At 44.5% G+C, this 18,211-nt stretch overlaps 1 long non-coding RNA gene across 1 annotated transcript in view; it reads left to right on the forward strand.

The window, feature by feature from the left end:
- The window catches only part of LOC117161340 (uncharacterized), a 304,050-nt gene that overhangs the window by 36,874 nt on the left and 248,965 nt on the right, over positions 1–18,211 (forward strand). Inside the window, exon 2 of the long non-coding RNA XR_013060700.1 lies at positions 9,776–9,847. This is a non-coding gene — a long non-coding RNA (uncharacterized LOC117161340). The remainder of the gene's footprint in view (positions 1–9,775; positions 9,848–18,211) is intronic.

Raw genomic sequence — 18,211 nt, forward strand, 5'->3', positions numbered from 1 at the left:
ATTCGATAAAAGATAACTTTTTGCGACATCGAATTAATCATCATCATCGGCTATCTTGCTAGTAATGAAATCGTACATTATGGGACTATAAACGTTGAACGTTATCGTTTCACTTACATCGAATGTTCATTCCCTTCTTTGCATTTGTCCAAGTAAATTGTGTAACTTATTTTTGTTAAGGTTACGACACTTACTAATGTTTTTCCCCCTGAGACGAAAGGGGAGACAAAACCTATCTCTAAATAGGTAACAATTAAAAGCTATAAACGCTATTCCCATTGAAATATCGTTTATTGTCTTGCATCCTTTAATTTATATCTCGTTAAAAAGATCAGAATGCAGAAGTATTAACGCAAACTTTCGAATACGTTTCTACGTGGTACGTTTTAAACGTTACGTAAATATTTCGTTTCAGTTCATTTTCTCGACCTACTCTACGTTTTCTTACGACGATGGTTTGATCATTTCCATTACCGATTTACATTTCCAATAGAAACTCGTTGTTTTTTCCCGACGTAGCGTGCATGATAACGAAGCTGTGCAACAGTTCGCGGTTAACATTTTCCACTCGAAGCCAAACAACAATACCGTTCGATAAGGTGGTATAAAGATCTTGAACCGGTAGCAGCTGGCAATAAAGCCAGCACATGGAATAGTAAACGTAGCGCGGTGTACGGAACAATTGCTACGCAACATGAAAGGGTTGCGTCGCTATCTATCGATTTCAGGAGTGACGATGTTGGAAAAATATCGGAATAGGAGAGTTAAGAGACTCGTCCTATGATCGTTCGACATGGACGCGCTCCGGTACATTGTGTGGGTAACTTTATCGGACACTCGGTACACTTTAAACGCCAATCACTATGCTCGATAAAGAAGAAAGCAAGTTTCACGCTGCAGAAACAAATCAAATAATTTTTTACTGGAAATTAATCGCGTATTTTGTAATTTCCTACGAGCGACAAATAATTTTGAGAACAGTTGTTGAATTATCGGGGTTTTAATTAAATGTAAAAACACCGACTACTTTCTTTATAATTAAAAGAATTTCTTTTTAACCGTGTTGCAAGTACTTTCTCGTTCTCGCGATTTCTCGTAAACCCAACGGCACTTGGACTCCGTCGTGCTCCGCTACAAAGAAATAGATTTAAAAAGTTGGAAAGTTTGATCGCGTGAATTGCGCCCCGAGCACGAGCACCACTCGGGGAGAACTTCTCGAAACTAGTTTTCCGGACTTTGGCAGAAAATTCTTCCAGTAGCTCGACACGGCAGCAGAAGTAACGAAAAAGAGAATAAAGAAGAGGAAAGAGCGAAAGTTAGCGACCTAACGGGATCAATTTTCGAATACCGGCCAGGTATGGTTTTCTTTGGCGCGAGTAGAAAGGATTATTCGTCGCGTAGTTTTCTCCATTCCGTCGATCGAAGTCGGCCGAGAAACTTTTTCCAGCCAGGTATTCCTCGGACGAAAGGGTTACGCTGTGTTTTTTCTCATGATTTTTTCTGGTTTCCGGCAAACCTGCGGTCAATAGCACCCTTCCATTCGTTCTAGGTAGCAATTTTTTTCTGGTCAGTCAAGAAAAAAAAAAGTATTTTCCTGTCGGACAGTTGTAAATCTTTGCGCGTTTCTCGCGAGTCGTTGGCAGCCGTACACATTGTCGTCTTACTACTCGGAGAACAGCGGGGCAAGTTAGAATTTACGATGAGAAGTGCTTTAGGAAATCAGTGTGACTCGAAAGAACGAAAGGTTTGCGAAATTTACGAACGTAAGCGCAAATATTAGCATTAGTTTCGAAGTTGTAAGATGTCGTTAACTGGGAGCCTGTAATAGACTAGCAGACTTTATCGCTTGTTTATCTACCATATATGTATTAATCAGTTATATCTACCATATATGTATTATAACTGATTACGTAACTCGTTGAATGGATCATTAAACGAAGCACGGTAAACAGATTTCTTGCGCAATAATTATACCAGGGTCGTTCAGTAACAGTAACAGAACCGTGTAGCGTTTTTATCCCCCAACTTTGCGCTATTTAAATAATAATTCTACGGCAAAACATGTTCACAAGTGTTTGTTGAAGCAAGCGGCGGTCAGATTGGACGTATAATAACTTGCGAACTAACGATATTTCGGCCCATGTTTAACCTAAGACTTTCTTGATTCTTTTGGTAGCATCGAAATTGTTTATTGTAAAGGGGAATCGAAGTTGAGTTATATATCCAAATTGAAGTTAATTTAGAAAAATAAGTTCTATCGGGTTACATAATGCGCGTTTATAGCTGTCGAGATACGCGCATAAACGGGCCGTTGACGTTCATGGCTCCTCGTCTTATCCTTTTATAGGCGTAGAACGTAGCGAATATTTTTACTTTCGAGTCGCTCCGATAGCCGCAAATTATATCACGTGTGCTCGTGGTTAGACCACGAGGCTACGCCAGGCTTAGGTATTTATTCCGCGAGCATCCTAGACTCTAGGATATAACGTTCGATCCTACGTAAAATATCCTGCAATGGATAGCTCGGTCTTTGCAGAAAGCCGGTTCTCGACATTTCGTCGCGCGAGCTATCGACCTATCGAGAGACCGGACTCTTTCATTCCGTTTTATACATTCCTTGTGATCCTCTAGTAATACGTTTTTTTTTCTCCGCCACGTTGTCATCCTGTTATCTCGGAATAGGTGTATTATTACAGGAACGTGAGTATTGTACATCGTGGCTAATTCCGAGTCTTTATTTTTCACATTATCTTCCTTTCATCCGTTCACGCGACTTTCTACGCTTTTCCATACAATTTTCTCGAATTTGCTTCTTCCGTTATTGCTAAATATTAAATAACAATTACGAATTCCAAATATGTAATGCCTTTGGGAACGTCAATGTACGTAATAAATAATTGATAATAAATAGGTAAAATAATTTTAAGTTTTCCAAAAATATTAAACGATATTTTGCAACGAATGCAATCGCGTACCGTCGCTTTTGTTACCGAATTTTCACGATCGAGGTTATCCCGCAGAGACGTTAGTGAACGTCGGTCGTGATTCAAGCAAAGTGTTCGAAACGCGCAGGAATTAAGACTAATTCGAGAAGAAGATGGAGAGAGATAGAGAAAGTGAATTTGCGAGCGAGCTTTCACACAGAGAAACACGAAGAACGAAGCGCAGCGATTCCACGATAATTAAATTATTCGTCGTGGCGCGCGCTAAATTATTCCGCGGAGATTTCATTCGAGGTGCACGGCTATCTGCGTCTCTTCGATCCGGGAATAAAAGTATTTCTTTGCAATTAAAAGATAAATGACATTTACCCACTCTCATTAAGAATCCTGCGTTTGGTCGGGCTCCTATCAAACAGAAACCGCGCGATGTTTTAAATTCGCCAGCCGCAGATGCTTTCTACAGGGAACATCGGTGAATGTTTTGCAAAATTTTGAAAGATTCAGATAAGTGGAACGATATAATGCTTCTTTCTTGGCTTCCAAAGAACGTATTTCACACTCGATGCTGCGTATAAACATCGTACTTTATACGACGAATGTATTTATTTTCGGTAAAACTGGCCTTAATTTCAGCGCGTTTGAGTTCGTTTGCAAAGAGCCCGGAAAAACGTATCCCCGCGATCGATAATTTAAAAGAACATTCGCTCGTAAAGGAGTCAGAATAATAGTCGATCTGCTTTTTGAGAAATTATTTGCGCTAAAATCGTTTGATCAAGCAAACGTATAGTACGCGAACGTTTGGCCTTAAATGCAACTGTATATACAGAGAAATTGGTCTGTTCGCGGATGAGCGTATAGAGTGAGCTCGTAAAATCGGCAAAACGTGGTTGACGAAAAAAAGAATACGAGGCGCGAAACGCGGCGATTCCGTGGAACGCGGTGTAACGAAGAGCAGCAGCGGAGTAATTTCAGGATGATAAATAGTCGCAACAAGATCGAAGGTAGAAAATGCGACGCTCACCGGGCAGTGGATCGATATAGCACCGGTGGATTCTCTCTTATCGATGCTTTTATACATAGATGCATAGAGATACGTGTGGCCCCGACAATATCACGCGAATCGCCACGTTCAATTTCCAATTTATTAATTTTGCATGCGCAATATTGCGTGAGATTGCTGCGCGCACGGTTTGCTACATACTTCCAGTTGATTACACCAATTTACTTTCACGCAGTTGTTGCAAACCCACACCTGTGAAATGCTATTTCGAGCTACAATATACAAGGTGTCCCGTCTCGTTTTTCACTCTTCTTTGAATCGAAGATTCTGGCTAAAACCGAAGACGATAAGATGATGGAATTAGATTACCTCTTGAAAAAAGCATCCATAGACGCGATAGCGAAAGCCTCTATTTGTAAACAGATGTGGCGTGCATTTTCTAGCAAAGTAATTGAATTAATACACACGACATTTTTATTTAGTTTGTAAATACAAAGATTCAAAGTTAGGAGTTCAATGAAAGCAGCAAGAAAAATTATGTAAATATTTGGGGCTTGTTTAACCTTGTTCCCAAGCCATGAACATTTCTAGCGTTTTTGAAAAGCTGTTCTCATAATTTCTTTCTCAAAATCGCGTAAACATTCTCAAAGTTCAAAATATTGATCGACCTTCGAAATTCAGATCGTTCGTCCCGTTGCTTTCCAGTGATAAATTTCAACGCACCTTGAAATAACTTCTGTACAGGTGAAAAAACTATAAGCGCGAAATTATTGCTCTCTCATCAACAAGGATATCTCATTGATCATTCGAGGGCTCATTTTGAAGGACAAGTTGACTCGTGATTATCGTAACACCGTGTACGTATGTACCTATCGGTCGTACGAAATGCAGGCAGCTCGAAGCATGCGCCAAGGTGCAGTCGTTTCGTCTTGCATTTTGCGGACGCGTGTGCGCCCGGCACGAATAACGCGCTCGTTGTCACGCGTGGAAAATTCGTCGTCGTTGGAAATGCAGGGTATGTAGGAAAGTTAGCAGAAAATTCGTCGAACTACTTGACCGCGGTTGTTACTTTGATGGCGCGCGGAAAACACCGAAGGAAATACACGCTGCAACTCGATGCCAAATTACGAAAGTCCCCCGCGCAATTACGCGTCCCTTCCGACAATTTATCTTGGCTAAGTTTTCGCCAGATTTTCCGAGAAAACCTTGACCCTTTTTATATAGAAACAGGGACCCCTGTTTCTCCCCTCTTTTTCTTTTAGTCATACAGTATATAGTTCGTTATGTAGCGATATATAAAATAGCAGCTTTTTTTATTAAATTGCAGCGGCTAATGATCTTGCACTTTGACATTACGTTTTCCACCACATGCACGTTAATTCGTGGATGAACGTTGGTGCTGGTTTCAAGGTAAAAAGTCTTAATGAAACATGTACCGCTGTAACAATTTTTTCCCGAGCCCTGCCGATAGCATCGTTACATCCGTGAGTCGCATGTAGGCAAGTCGCTAAATGCGTGCAGTTCCAGCAAATTTTTTTTTATTATTCCACGAAGAGAGTAAAACCGTCGTGCCGTGCACGATTCTCGCGCGTTATACGTTTCCGTACCTACGTCGATAAAAGCTGATAATCAAAAACGATTCGTTAAAAGGGGATAAGACCTGGTTATTGCGTGAAATTATCGCGAACCTTGCAAACTCTAGATCAAGCACGGGTAGCTATACTTTGAACGAAAGGAAGAAGAACGAAAAGGTAGAGATTATAGATCGTATAACACATTCTACGAAGCCAGAAAAATACAGGTAGAAGAAGCAACAGCTCGAAAATAAACATGGCGGCACCTGGTGTGGTCGAACGATGGCTGCCTTAGCTAGCTTTTCCGTACTTTTACCCGACCCTGCAGCACTCGGCCCATCGCTATTCCCCCACCAACGCCGACATTTGGCTCTCTTGGCCAGGACAGAGTCGACTTAAGGGTGGGTTGTCGATGAAGAGCGGCCGGAGGTGGGGTTTTGGAAGGCAATTGACCTGCTCCGATGATACATCTTAGCTATGACTGTTTCTCGGTCGAAGCAACGAGGATCTTGGGGCTCGTGGCTCGACCTGTAAACACTGGAAACCCATCTTCCTCTATTACAGCTCGAACCTAACGAAAAAACCGGAACGCGTATCTCGTAAAGCGAACGCGAGAAAGCAACATCCGTCTTTAAGCCTGTATCCATCCACCAACTTCTTCTCGGCAGAAACCGGCAGATCCATGTCGGCGCACGAACGTGTATATGCACACGGCGTCTACGTTTTCGGGCTGGTTTTTATAGGGATGAGTCGGTCGGGCTACGTGATTCCGTGGCGATGACGAGAAATGTTTTTCGAAGCAATCGGCAAGCGCTGGAAAACGGAATTAACGAGAACGGGTGGGCAGGGATGCGAGAATATTTTTAATAAGTCAAAGTTCAGGTCGTTCGGTCGTTGACGCCAGGTTACGGATGAGAACTTAAACTTCAGTTTTCTCCGAGGGCCCTGTTTCCACCTTATTAAAATCCACGGGGTGGGAGTCTCGGTTCAGCCTGTCCGTATATTATAAGCTCACAACCGAGTGCCTGGTACTCCGTGAAAACTCTCGAGCCTGGCTCCTATCAACTCTTGGTACCTTTTTACTTCGTCCTTTGATATTTTTCTTGTTGGCCGATGCGTGTCACCATTGGCAGCCGGGGAATTGCGACAAATTTTACAGAAGAAGTATTACCTCGGGCAAAGACGTCGCCGTTCGAGATTAGGAGCTTTTTATCCGCATTTAAATATGCAGCTTCTGCAGTCCATCTCTCCGGCTGCGCATTTACATCTATTTTACATTCGCCGGATTCGCGTACACTTCTGGCTACGTTTCCCGGCTCGCACGGAAATTTCCTGCTTAGATATTGCGGCCGTGGCCGTTGCACGGGGCGAATTCTAGTGGTTGCTGTTCTCTGATGCTCGCCTCCCCTGCCCTGGCCGTTTCACCGCCGACCCGGCGGCAACTTCTCCAGCAGTAAAGCGGCTCGTGCACTTTCGCAGGGTGCATAAAGCGAAACGGCCAAAGAGGTAAAAGAATTGCCGATATATGTGTTACTATGTTCGGTACGTCCGCGCGGCTAAATACGCTGGCTGTTTAGCCGACCTGCATATCAAAGTGATCCGCTGCCGTTCGACGCTGGCTCTCCGCCAATATCGGACCAATCGAAACGAAATAGAACGACCGACTGAAAATAAATTAGTCCTTTGGTCCTTTTTCTCGCGAGTCGCGCCACAACGAAACGGCTGGATATCGTTATCGATCGATTTTTATGGACTTTCAAATGGAAACACGTTTTTTTTCAATCCGTTAACCGGAGAAGACAAGTTAATTTGTCTCACTAGAGGATCCCTAGCCTCTTAGTCATTCTTATATAATATCTACGTGTGCAAAACGATTTATCTTCGTTAACTTTTGCTTTCAATAATACAGGTGTATATATATAACTTTGACCAACGAATTTTTACAATGTAATATATTACAATTCTTCTAACATTTCGACGATGTGTTGTGATTTTCTTAAAGTCCTTTCGATCGTACGCTTTCAGATATTACAACGAGACGATTGGAAACCGATCGATGGAAACGGTCTTTTCTATTAGCCGCGCGAGAAAGTTAATGACACGAGACCGAGTCTGAATCGCTCGACGTGTAGCGTGTCACCGTTCGTTCTACTTTATACTCCCTCGACGAGACCTACCCGCGCGTACCTACCCGCACCTTTTCTACAATTCTCCTGGAACAAGCAGGAAAAGCAAAATCTCGATTCGATTCACGTTCTAAATGAACTTGTTAGCGGCGCCGTTCGCTTTTTTCATCGCATCGGAACGAAATTGGACGAAAACGATCGACTAGTGTTCCCTCTCGACGCGATGGCCTCCCTTAACGAGCTGACACGCTGTCTCGTCGTTGCTCGTTTCTCTGTTTTCTTAATGCCCCGTTTCCTGGCGTGGGCGTGCGTACTTTTTTTTTTATCGCGAGCCAAATTGCGCCATAGTTTGCTCGACTGCTTGTTAATACGCGTATTTTACGTCGCTTATAAATGTTAAATTGCACAGGGTTGCGTTACGCGCTTTCTCCCGTGTACTCACAGTCCGTAGAGATTATTTCTGCAAGTTGCCAAGCTTTGCCAGTCGTAGCGTCTAACGCGAGATTACTTTCAAAGTTTCTGGTTACGTAGTATCGTCGTATCGCGATGGATACATGATCGGAGACACGAATCGCTTACGAGAGACGCACACGGAGCCTTCGGATCAAATGACTCGCGTAATTACAGCGAGAGATAAAATTTACCGTATCTATAGCGTTTCATCGCTGCATCTTCCTTCATTCACAGGACCAGTTCTATTAGCATGTCTGTGCTATTAACCGAACCTCGAACAAATGTTCGTCGTATCTCGTTTGTTGTCCAAATAGGAAACAAGCTGTCGCATCTCGCATAATCGCAAGCAACGTGAAACATATACTGTATCGTTGCTCAACTTTTAATTATCTTTCGTTTCTAAATATAGCTGAGAAATAGATAATTTCACGTACGACCAGACGTACGTACTAAATTTCTAGTAAAATTTTTGCCTCGCCTCTTCTATGCAACGTCGCATCACAGGTCGTAATTTCTACTCTCAGCCGGTACAGCCTTCATGAAAATTTGAACATTCTCGCCGGTGTGCGACCGTTTCGCAGGAAATCGAAATTCTTGCTCGATATCATCTGCGGGAAGCTCACCGCCCGACGAATCAGAGAATTCCAAGGTTAACGAAAGGGTGCGTCGCCCGTGCAACAACCGGCACGCGTACTAAATATTCATGGTGTGTATGGCGCTGCTGAGTGGCTGGGTGTAACACAGTTTGGTAACAGTTGCCAGCGGACAGAGTAGGGATAGAAAAAGTGGCAAAGTCGCCATGCTGAATCGGAGTAATGAACGGCCCGATGTACGCGTGCGCATCGTGTTTCGTGTGGCCTATGCGATATCGTGATGTATCGAGTTGGCCAGCATCGATCGATGCTTAGTATTCGACCCAGTTGCTTCCCCCCGCGCCGATTTCCCGCGTATCCAAGTAAAAATAATACTTTTCGTTTGTGTCGATCGGCCGATCATTAACATTCGTTTGTTCGACCGCACGAGGGTGAGCTTCCGGCGCATCGAACTTCGTAAGTTTCCATTAAACACGCACTTAACAAACGTTTCAACTAGATCTCAAAATAGACATTGCGGATTGGATAAAGCTTGCTGAATCTGTCGGTTTTCGTATCTAAAAGGAATCCAATTAGAACATGCTCGTATTTCGGCACACACGCGTCCAATTTCATCGTGCGTATCTACAAGATTTATTTGCAACGTATAAAAAATAGCACGTGTCAATGATGGTGGAGGAACGTCGCTCCGGATGGCTTCAGATAATCGTACGAATGATGGAAATCTCCTCGATGACGATCGCGAATATTTTGTCGTCGAGTGGAGATTCCAGATAATAGGGAGAATGATCGTGATAGAACGCGGTTTATTCTTATAGAAAAGATGCGCGTCTTGTTCAACTTGGTTCTATGGTTGGTCTTATGGAATTCGCTTTCTCTGGTCCTTCTTTTCGTCGAACGAACAGATATATTGCTTAAATCTCGAGCTATAAAAATTTCACCTCTTCCCTCTTTTAACTAAGATATTATACATACAAGTTTATATCGGCATACTGTCCATTTTGAAAAAGATTTCTATTAATAAAATCGAAATGAATATTCAGATTTATTTTAGACCGAGCGTTAACGTTTTGTCGTTTGGACCAAGGGTCCAGTGTTTCAGATGTGGTACGTGACGAGGTTGTTGGAAACGAGGATTCGACGGCTCAGCATCCAATGGGTAAGTTTTCAAATCTATATATTAGTCAGGTAGAGTAGACGCGATAACTATTTTATCGTGTATACGAAGCTAGATATCCGCGATAATATTTGGCGTAAATTCATCGAAAACGAATCTTATTTTTGGCAAACTTTCGCAAGAGTTTTTCGATCGAATCCAAAGTCTTGCGCCGAAACGTAAAGCACGGCGTGTTAAAGCGATCGTTTAAACGCCAAAGGAATTCGAAACGAGGCAACACCTTTCTGTTTTTGGAAATGCATTATTTTTCTCGACGCGATAACGTTGTTCTCGCCGTCCTCCCACGAACAACGAAATTTATTCAACTTACAAATAACAAGAACACCGTCGGAAAGTCCAAGTACGATATCCGCGACGAGTTTCCAAACTTTCCAACACGGTTCAATCTCGAAAATTGCAAATGCAAATAAAACCGCGCGTCTCAAGAAGCACGAGAAGCTTATATAACGAGAGAGAAGCGGAGAGAACAAGAGGAAGAGCCCCGTTCGAATTAATGGAGTCGGTTATCAGGCGTAGCACGAAGACGTTCGGCTACTTTAGGAACAGTTTCATCGAGGAACAATCGAGAGGAAGGAAGGAGGCTATCTCCGTGGAACAGATAGGTCAGGAAGTTGCAAGACCAGCCACGTCGAGGTAGAGGTGCACGCGTGTATAAAAGACCGGTCCAGGGGGCTGGTGAAACGTCGACTTTCTCTATATAGATAGGTCATCGTCGGTGCGAGGCAGAGAGAAAGAGAGAGTCGGTTATCCGTACGAACCATCGCGCTGAAAATATTCTTCGCGAAATAGCTTTTCAGAAATTGCTTTACGATAGGTATAGGAATAATCGTGCGACGGTATCGGTTCGCGACCGATCGCTGGAATTCCGCGAAACGTGGAAAAGAAGGAATAAAAAAAATGTCTCGTATAACAATGACGAAGGGAGAAGGAAAGGGAGGAAGGGGCGGAGATGTAGAAAACGCGAAAGGATCTCGTTATCTTGGCTGGTTTCGAACCTGCGAGATCCGCTTCGGTCTATTTGCCAGAGTTCGGAATAAGATCGCGGCCACTTTCGAAACTCTTCGTTTAATTAAGCTGAAAGCGGAAGCGGTTATACCGTTTCAGCTTGCAGCCTTTATGGATACGGTTTGTTTAGGAAGCACGTGGAATATTCGTTCGGACCGCGCGCTGTCCCGCTCGGTGCACTCTATAGCGTAACACAGTCGAGTCACGCCGATAACAACTCGGTCCGATATCCAATTTAGATGGATACAGAGTTGCCTGGAAAGGTCACGTATTCCGAACGACGCTGCCGCTGCGTATTACCCGGAATAAAATTTGATGGAGCCACGGTAAAGGACTGCGGAATTTTCGAACATGACGAATGGACCGGCGCGATGGTTTCCTGTAATCTTTGGTCCCCTTGTTTTACGAACTGGTCGTTCGCGATGCCGCGGTATTCCTCGACTTCCGAACGACGCCCGGGTTAAAGACGTAACTCGAAAATTACCGTGAAGAATCGTCATTTACCTTTGATGATCATTGTAAGTACACGGTGTCCATATATTAGGTAAGATACCAGACCTTTACTGCGATCATTCCACAATCCCCTTCGATCGTCGAAATCCACTTATTTTCCCACGCGAAACTTATTCCTCGTCCATTCGGAAATTTACACTTCTTAGCAAAGCGAAGACTTGCCGCCGAGCAGAGAACAAGGAACACAAAATTCGACGCGGCTTCCGACGCATTCCTCGATGTACTTGGAAACGCTTGCCAGTCAAGAATCGCATCGGCGTTCCTATCACGTAAGTGAACAAGAAAGAACGGGAAACGCGAAAGGGTGTATACGGCCGAGGCTGGGATCCGCTCGCGCGAGCGTGTGGATACACCGACGTATCGCGATCGCGAGGATCGACAGGGAAAGAGGAACGAGGAGAAAAAGAAAGGGAGGAAAGGCCGTTCGGCGAAAAAGGGGAAAAAATTTGGCCGGCACGACGTGGTCGGACGACAATACAAAGTGACATGGTGGATGCATCGGGCAGCGTGTCGAAACGTAGGAGCGCCGCTTCCGCTGGCCGGAGGAGCCAGAGGTTGGGCTGGGTTTCTCTCCCGACAAAGAGCACGGATACACCCTGTGCACGTCGGTACAGTGGGGTTTCGCATTGATCGGCGGCCAGGAGAACAGCCTTGCTCTGATTGGCTATCCCAGACCGCGCGTCCTTGTCGCGTCGACGGCTTTCTCGCATGGTGGAACGAAGAGAGCCGAACTTCCGAGCCGTCTAGCTGGCTTCCGCTGGTTGAACAGCAACCACGAGCCCGGCCAAAACGGACGATCGACGAGGAGGGAGTCTGCTCTCGGATAGACAGAGACGATGAACCGACACACGCGCAAGAATGACGAAGAGGGAAACGGTAAAACGAAAATGTCGAACCGACTGGAACTTGCGAGAGAGATAGACGGACGGGTCGTTTCGTGGCGAGACACGGAGAATACATAGTAAACAAAATGGAAAACCAGTGAATTGCTTCAGTGCGTAGGTCGTGTACCAAGATGGGTCAGAGACGGAATTACTTTGGACGAGCGACGGAGGAAAAGAGAGAGAGAGAGAGAGGAACGGTTTATCAGTTACTTTGGAACGAGTCTATCCCTTATCACCATCACCCAATCACCTTTGGCTACCACCTCCGATTCACTTGCTACACCTCGTTTATCCGCGTTCGTTTCGTTCGTTTCTTTTGTTCGTCCTTGTGATTATTGTATTCTTTGGAACTATGCGAGAATATAATTGGAGGAATAATCGAGAGGAGGTTGAAGGGTTAAAACTTCTCGACAGATTGAGAACATGCTTAAAGAAGAAATCGTCAAAAGTTGCAGTGGAGTATCAATGACCATAGGAAAACAGGCATTCCTTTTTTTCTCCGGAAAGCTCTTATCGAGACGCCCGGATGATCGACAAGGAGGCGTCGAAGGAAAAGAAAGAAACCAGAGCTGTTTAGTGAAACGATTTGATGGAAATAGTAGCGTAGGGAAGTGGAAAGGATCGCGTATCGACGATGGCAGGAAATTGTTTCTTATCTGCGTTTCTCGAGTCGCTGTTTCGGTCGTGAAAAGGATTCCCTCGAGACTTCTTTTTTTTTTTTTTTTTTAGAGGAACGTTCGAGCGTCTGTCGTCACTCGGCGAACCGATTTTACGCGGTCACTCTTTCCGGGCTGATTTGTTGGGAATTCTTTTCGAATTTATCGCTCGTTCTTCCTGTTCCCTCGATTGAACGCTGAAAAGGTTAAAAAATTAAAATCCTACCGTCGAAGACATTCCCTTTTCAAAATTTCGTCTCTTTTACGTATGTTTCGGCGAATTTCTAATTGTTACATAACGCTATATAATCTCTTCAAAGACGTTCGACAAGCCGAAGCTTCGTTAATACAGCGTCGAGTGCTTTTTTCGGAAAATATTTACCTAAATTATTCTACGTAAAGGAAAGAGACGTAGAACGTAATAATCGAAATTTTCATTCGGTTCGTCTTATTAGACAGGATATTTTATATTCTTGCGAAGGGAAGCGCACGAAAAAGATGGAGAAAATCAGCATTTCAGTTAACTCTGGTAACCTTCTGTTATCTCCGCCCAATGAAACTCGTGCACCGGCAGAACTTTATCCCTACTCCGACTCCACCAGCTTTTCAAACAATTTTCCCACCCCCTCGTTCGCCATTCTTGCTAGTTTTATCCTTTCCTGTATACTTCAGCATTGTCTTTTTTCTTTTAAGATCTATAGTATTTACAGTACGAATGCTACACGTCTCTATTACGCTCTAAAAAACACTGTGTTACCTTAAAATCGGCCGATTGTCTCTTTTCATTTATCGTTGCTATTCGTGTGGAATTGTAACCTAAATGATCGTTCTACGAAAGCGACAGGTTTCAAGACCACTATGTACAATATGTACGTATTGCTTTTCAAATTTAAAATTCAGATTACCAGTAGCCTTCTCAATCTAAAAAAAAGAACAGAATTTGGGAAGGGAAAGATGCAAAATGTAGATCGGTTCGCTTACCAACGGTTACCGTGACGAAATGTTTATAAAACGAAGGATCTATGACACCGAACGTGATTGCTTTCGCATCGAAGTCCGCGAAATTTCGTTCAGAGGGCTGAGAATTCTAATTAGATGGATCCTGCAAACCTGTTCCGACGAATTAATCGCAATGAATCGTCGTTTAAATGCCTGCTACCGATCGGACAACGCACGAAACGTTAATTGGATACAGCTTCACCTTCTATTCGGTTCTGGTTTTTGCCCCGCACCCTCTTTCTGCTCTCCTGCGTCTCTTTATTTCTTCCGATCGCGGTCTGGTCGAACAACCACGCGACGACGCGACTGCGTTTATTATTACACCACCCCGGACCGGTTAATCGCGAAGCTTTATCGAAGGATCGGTGCTGTCGGGCAGTTCATAAAAAGGCTTGTTCATAACGCGCGGCAGATCAATTTCCAACGCAACTAATCCTCTATACCGCGGTTATTCCAGTCGACAGCGGCGTCTTATAATTCTTTATGCGGCTCGCGATTAAGATTTTTCGATGGTCGCGTCCGAACGCCCGCTTTAAGAAATCGTAAACCGTTTCGAGCCTGAACGATTTTATTAGTGCGTCGAACGGACCAACCAGGAGATTAGCAACTCTTCCCCCGGTGCGTGAGACGAAGCGATCAGCCTGCGGAAAGGCGAGAAATTGGATTCACTTCGCAAATTGGATTCTATCGACGCTGCATCGCCAACGTGGACCGACCCTGTCGCTCTTTTGATTTACCAAAAATCTAAAAAACCAGTACCTGTGACGACTCGTCGTTCCCGATTATTATTATTAATTATTTTCATTCGTCGTTTCGACGCTCGAGTTTAAACAACTTGATTTCATCGCGCGTTTCCTAGGAAAGATTTTAAAACGGAGCCCAAACCGTATTAGTTTTAATTTCGTATGTCTGGTGCGTAAACCGAAATTCCAAGACCAAAATCGAAAGCTCGTTCGATAAGCTTCGGGACTGATAACGGATAATCGCCGGTACCGTTTAAACGATCTTCACTCGCGATAACGACAACAGCGAATCGTGCCAAAAATCCTGAAAGTCCTACATGGACCCATTCACGCCCTTGCTAGGGACTTTTATTGATTAGCAACCGAAAGCTTTTGCTGGCCGGAGCACGTGGCGCCATCTTTGGACGGGCTCTCTAGTCAATCTTCAAGGAAGCTTTGCGGGGTGGTGGCGACGGAACGAAAGGGGTGGTGACGGCCAGCCGCAGGGTAGGAGACTCGGAATCAGGGTGAAGTGGGTCGAGACGTGGCGAGACGGGTCAACCAGTGGAGACCGGTCGGTCGCGCCCCGACAACCCCTGCCCAACCCTTACGATCCCACTACTATGACCCGAGAGGTGTCGGGGAAGTACGTCAGTATCGATCCCTTGTGTCCATGTTACACGAGATCGTCGTCCCAAAATTCAGGTTTCAGACGCACCAACGATCGAGAAACTATGCCACGATAGTTTCCATCTGGATTATAAACAAATCCCACTGCATACTACGTCGACACGCGTAAATATACTGTTACTAGGAAACGTAGAATCTTCTTTGGACATTTTTCAACAGACTTTTTCTAAGATCTGTTGCAACCAGTTCTCGCTGTAAGATTCGTTATCTGCGAAGAGGAATAAATTAGGAAGAACGACGATTATACCTAAATTAATAGGAGGCCATAGTGTCTCGAACGATGGAAGGGTCTGCGCATATCAATGCTTTGACCGAACACCGACGAGATTCTCCTAACCAACTTGGAATAATTTGGTCGGGGCTGAAGCAACGAGACTTCCTGCGGTCTTCCTCGGAGATTGCATCACCCGAAACGGTATTAATATCGATGCTAGCGAAGTTTTTTAGTGGAAACTCCAACGTTGAGTGGTAGCGAGATCCAACTAGACTTTGGTATGGTTCGAGCGTTCAGCTGAGCAGAGTGGCTGCGGAGAAAGATTGGGAAAATTTTGAATTCCCATGTGTAAGAGCCAGCAGAGAATAGGATTTTTAATTTATTCTTCGAAATTACTTTACTAGATGTACCTTTGAAATTAAATAGTATCGTCCCTGCGTTTGTTACGCCGGATAGCTACCAGATTTTATAAAACCAAGGAAATTTAATTCCAAAAAATCCTCGTTGCGAGATCCTTCGCAAATCGTTTGTGGAATCTCTCGTCGGAGAATCAACGTAACCAACCGATCTGCGATGCTTTATCGACCATTTATCGACTATTGAGCCCTATTATTGGATCAAATATGGCCTTGCGATACGCTAGAAACGCGAGACTCCTGCCCTTCGTAACTCTACTTTCATATCGCGGATTTGAAATTCTTCCAGTTTCCTATCCCGGCCATTTAAATCATCCCTTAGGAAAAATGCCCGTTCGTCCCTTCGTATTATCCGACCTGGATTCTTCGAATAAGGAACGCCTGGATCCCGCGAAGAAATTCCATCGATCCAGTCGGGGCTGGTTTGGTCCGACGGTGGCGGTAAAGTTGCCACGATATATCGGAGCGAAAGGGTCAAAAATGGAAGGGAAAAGTATTGCTCGGGCGTGCTCGCTGCTAAGTCTGTGCCGAAAAAGATTGGCGGATCGATCCGCGGCCGAATTGCAGCGAGTTTACGTAGAAGCGCTTGGCCTCGTGTGACAGAGGCTCGGCTACGAAGTTGGCCGCTTGGCTGTTAGATGGCGACACAAATCAGTCGATGTCTGGGAGCCGAGTGGTCCAGCCGCAGCTCGAATCGCGTGCTCCGTGATCGAGGACATGGCGCTCGGACATGGCGTCGTGAGAGCAATCCTCCTCTCCGCTCGTTTTACCCGCCTTCGTAACGTTCCATCGAATTTTTCGTCTTCCTCCGGTCCCTCCGTCCTCTAACTGTAACCGGTCCACGTCGAGTATTTATAAACGGCTCGAAATAGGACCGCTTTCACCTCTGGCCACTCGCAAACACGACTCAGGGTAGTTGCATTCGCCTGGGTCAGCTTTGATTTTAGGTTTAACGCGTGCCTGGCCCGCGTTTAACGACCTTGTCCGTACGAACGTGCTGCGTGAGCTACGAAAACTTGTCCGCTAGTGGAAATCCGTCGAACCAAACCTCTTCGCCTTATCACGCACGCTGATTGCGTACTCCGTTGCTACGTGGGGTTAGGTTCAAATTTCGCCGACGTTTCACCATCGAATAGATTTCTCCCAGTCAATAATCCCGGTTAATCAATCTCGGCTATGTAGCAACCAGATGTCGCGTTGCCTTGGGACTTGACGCGAATTTTCTACTCTGCTCGTGCGTCCTTTCGATGAAATTATTCGACCAGCGTTAGGTAACGAAGGAATCATCGAGGAATCCTGACGTCGTAGGAAACGCACGAATGGTAAACGCTTTGCGTAACGCGTTCCCATTCTTTTCGAAGGTTCTCTCTCGCGGGATTGAACATCCGAAGGGATGTCATCGTTAATTTAATTATCGCGAGTCTTTGCCATCGATCGCCCCGGTCGTTTGAAATTGAAACGAACGGTCGAATTCTTAGCTTTTAAACGAGTAGAATATATCACTTGCTAATGTGCAATTAATTCAAAGACATTCCGTTTCGTTCGATACACACATATTATTCGGTACAAGCTGGTAGATATTAGAAGCTGTCAGACTAAATAATCGAAACAGCTGCCTAAATATAGTTTCGTCTGTTTTGAAGATACCTATAAATCTTTCTTGCAAGATAGATATATGTATAAGCTTTGTAATACCCAAGAACATCCAACTTGCAGATTTGAAACGGCCTGTAAACGAATCGTTACTTATTCACTACCTTCTGTTTTCTGGTTCTTAGAACGAAAGAACGAGAAGGAAAAAAAATGATAGAAGGCAAAAATACCTGTGACCAGGAACGTTAAAGAAAATTAACTTCGTATCTGGCTTCTGGCAAAGCTCGGTCAAAAAGATCATGTTGGCGAGGGTAAATTCTTGTTAAAAAGAAAACCGTACGCTATGCTGACGGTGAAAAGAATTCCTTCGGTACGAAATAGCCCGCATAGCTTACCCCTAATTCAACCCGTTATTAGTTTCGACCGCCTTTATTGCGCTGCTCGGCGACCGCTGTATCCTTTCAGTCTCCCGAAACCTGAATGCAATTACCCTAACGTCCAGTGGGGTCATATACGTGCTGTCCGGCATAAGCACTAGCAACATAAAAAATAATAAAAACGGAGAAAAAGAGTGGAGGAGTATCGTTTAAAACATTTTTGAAGACAATTTCGCTGTTACAAAAGGATGCGTAATAAAAAACGAGCCCCGATTGG

This window comes from Bombus vancouverensis, chromosome 18 (genome assembly GCF_051014615.1).
Source record: "Bombus vancouverensis nearcticus chromosome 18, iyBomVanc1_principal, whole genome shotgun sequence".
Classification (NCBI taxonomy): Eukaryota; Metazoa; Arthropoda; class Insecta; order Hymenoptera; family Apidae; genus Bombus; species Bombus vancouverensis.